We start from the raw sequence: 3409 nt of genomic DNA, 5'->3' as shown, positions 1-3409 counted from the left end.
ATGGGTATGGGAGGGGTGGGGGGGAGGCATGGGTATGGGAGAGGTGGGGGGGGTATGGGAGGGGTGGGGGGGGAGGCATGGGAAGTGAGACAGAGTGGAGGAAGGGAGGGGTGGAGGAGGGGAGGGATATGGGACAGTGAGGGTGTGAGAACAGAAGGAAACGGAAGGTAGAGGGTATGGGAGGGGGTGGGGCAGCAAGGGAGGGGGTAAGGGAAGGTTGGGGAGTAGGGTGGTCGAGTGGTGGGGAGAGGCTTGGGAAAGTGGGAAGAAATGAAGGAGGGTATGGAAAGGCAGAAGCATGGAGGAAGGGGAGAGCAGAGTGGGAAGAACATAAGAACAAGGACCAGGAGTAGGCCATCTGGCTCCTTGAACCTGCTCCGTCATTCAACAAGATTATAGCTGATTTTTTTGTGGACTCATCTCCACTTACCCTCCTGCTCACCCTTAATTACTATACAAAAATTTATCCATCCTTACCTTAAAAACATTCAATGAGGTAGCCTCAACTGCTTCACTGGGCAGGGAATTCCACAGATTCACAACTGTCTGTGAAGAAGTTCCTCTTCAACTCAGTCCTCAATCTACACCCACAGTGGAAACAACATCCCTGCTTCTACCTTACCTATTCCTTTCATAGCCTTATATGTTTCTATAAGATCTCTCCTTATTCTTCTGAATTCCAACGAGTATTCTAACGGGAGGGAGTACAGGAGTGGCAGAGAGGAAGTTGTGAAGCAGAAAGCCCAGGTGAAGGATTGGGGGCAGAGTATAGGGGTAGGGGTGGGGGCAGAGCAGAGGGGTAGGGGTGGGGGCAGAGCAGAGGGGTAGGGGTGGGGGCAGAGCAGAGGGGTAGGGGTAGGGGTGGAGGCAGAGTAGAGGGGTAGGGGTCGGGGTGGGGGCAGAGTAGAGGGGTAGGGGTAGTGGTGGGAGCAGAGTAGAGGGGTAGGGGTCGGGGTGGGAGCAGAGTATAGGGGTAGGGGTGGGGGCAGAGTAGAGGGGTAGGGGTAGGGGTGGGAGCAGAGTATAGGGGTGGGGGCAGAGTAGAGGGGTAGGGGTGGGGGCAGAGTAGAGGGGTAGGGGTGGAGGCAGAGTAGAGGGGTAGGGGTAGGGGTGGGAGCAGAGTATAGGGGTAGGGGTGGGGGCAGAGTAGAGGGGTAGGGGTGGAGGCAGAGTAGAGGGGTAGGGGTGGGGGCAGAGTAGAGGAGTAGGGGTAGGGGTGGGGGCAGAGTAGACGGGTAGGGGTAGGGGTGGGGGCAGAGTAGAGGGGTAGGGGTAGGGGTGGGGGCAGAGTAGAGGGGTAGGGGTAGGGGTGGGGGCAGAGTAGAGGGGTAGGGGTAGGGGTGGGGGCAGAGTAGAGGGGTAGGGGTGGGGGCAGAGTAGAGGGGGAGGGGTGGGGGCAGAGTAGAGGGGTAGGGGTGGGGGCAGAGTAGAGGGGTAGGGGTAGGGGTGGGGGCAGAGTAGAGGGGTAGGGCAGAGTAGAGGGGTAGGGGCAGAGTAGAGGGGTAGGGGTGGGGGTAGAGTAGAGGGGTAGGGGTAGAGTAGAGGGGTGGGGGTGAGGGAGGGGTAGAGTAGAAGGGTGGAGGTAGGGGTAGAGTAGAAGGGTGGGGGTAGGGGTAGAGTAGAGGGGTGGGGGTGAGGGAGGGGCAGAGTGGAGGGGTGGGGGTGGGGTGAGGGAGGGGCAGAGTAGAGGGGTGGGGGTGGGGTGAGGGAGGGGCAGAGTGGAGGGGTGGGGGTGGGGTGAGGGAGGGGCAGAGTAGAGGGGGGGGTGAGGGAGGGGCAGAGTGGGGGGGGGAGGGGTGGGGTGAGGGAGGGGCAGAGTGGAGGGGGAGGGGTGGGGTGAGGGAGGGGCAGAGTGGAGGGGTGGGGGTGGGGTGAGGGAGGGGCAGAGTGGAGGGGTGGGGGTGGGGTGAGGGAGGGGCAGAGTGGAGGGGTGGGGGTGGGGTGAGGGAGGGGCAGAGTGGAGGGGTGGGGGTGGGGTGAGGGAGGGGCAGAGTGGAGGGGTGGGGTGAGGGAGGGGCAGAGTGGAGGGGTGGGGTGAGGGAGGGGCAGAGTGGAGGGGTGGGGGTGGGGTGAGGGAGGGGCAGAGTGGAGGGGTGGGGGTGGGGTGAGGGAGGGGCAGAGTGGAGGGGTGGGGGTGGGGTGAGGGAGGGGCAGAGTGGAGGGGTGGGGGTGGGGTGAGGGAGGGGCAGAGTGGAGGGGTGGGGTGAGGGAGGGGCAGAGTGGAGGGGTGGGGTGAGGGAGGGGCAGAGTGGAGGGGTGGGGTGAGGGAGGGGCAGAGTGGAGGGGTGGGATGAGGGAGGGGCAGAGTAGAGGGGTGGGGGTGGGATGAGGGAGGGGCAGTGTAGGGGGGTGAGGGAGAGGTGGGGTGGGGGTGAGGGAGAGGTGGGGTGGGGGTTGGGTGAGGGTGAGGTGGGGTGGGGGTTGGGTGAGGGTGAGGTGGGGTGGGGGTTGGGTGAGGGTGAGGTGGGGTGGGGGTGGGGGTGAGGGAGAGGCGGGGTGGGGGTGAGGGAGAGGCGGGGTGGGGGTGAGGGAGAGGTGGGGTGGGGGTGAGGGAGAGGTGGGGGTGAGGTGGGGTGGGGGTGGGGTGAGGGTGAGGTGGGGTGGGGGTGAGGGTGGGGTGGGGGTGGGGTGAGGGTGAGGTGGGGTGGGGGTGAGGGTGGGGGTGAGGGAGAGGTGGGGTGGGGGTGAGGGAGAGGCGGGGTGGGGGTGAGGGAGAGGGAGAGGTGGGGTGGGGGTGAGGGAGAGGTGGGGTGGGGGTGAGGGAGAGGTGGGGTGGGGGTGAGGGAGAGGTGGGGTGGGGGTGAGGGTGAGGTGGGGTGGGGGTGAGGGTGGGGGTGAGGTGGGGGTGAGGTGAGGGTGAGGTGGGGGTGAGGTGGGGGTGAGGGAGAGGTGGGGTGGGGGTGGGGGTGAGGGTGAGGTGGGGTGGGGTGAGGGTGAGGTGGGTGGGGGGTGAGGGTGGGGGTGAGGGAGAGGCGGGGTGGGGGTGAGGGAGAGGCGGGGTGGGGGTGAGGGAGAGGTGGGGTGGGGGTGGGGGTGGAGGTGAGGGAGAGGTGGGGGTGGGGGTGAGGGAGAGGTGGGGGAGGGGTGGGGGTGAGGGAGAGGTGGGGTGGGGGTGGGGGTGAGGGAGAGGTGGGGTGGGGGTGGGGGTGAGGGAGAGGTGGGGTGGGGGTGAGGGAGAGGTGGGGGTGAGGTGGGGTGGGGGTGAGGGTGAGGTGGGGGTGAGGTGGGGTGGGGGTGGGGTGAGGGTGAGGTGGGGTGGGGGTGAGGGAGAGGTGGGGTGGGGGTGAGGGAGAGGTGAGGTGGGGGTGAGGTGGGGTGGGGGTGAGGGTGGGGGTGGGGTGAGGGTGAGGTGGGGTGGGGGTGAGGGTGGGGGTGAGGGAGAGGTGGGGTGGGGGTGAGGGAGAGGTGG

The sequence above is a fragment of the Carcharhinus amblyrhynchos genome, chromosome 5, assembly GCF_965287045.1.
Source record: "Carcharhinus amblyrhynchos chromosome 5, sCarAmb.v2.hapA, whole genome shotgun sequence".
NCBI lineage: Eukaryota > Metazoa > Chordata > Chondrichthyes > Carcharhiniformes > Carcharhinidae > Carcharhinus > Carcharhinus amblyrhynchos.
The sequence above is the reverse complement of the archived record's forward strand: the minus strand, read 5'-3'. Positions refer to the sequence as shown.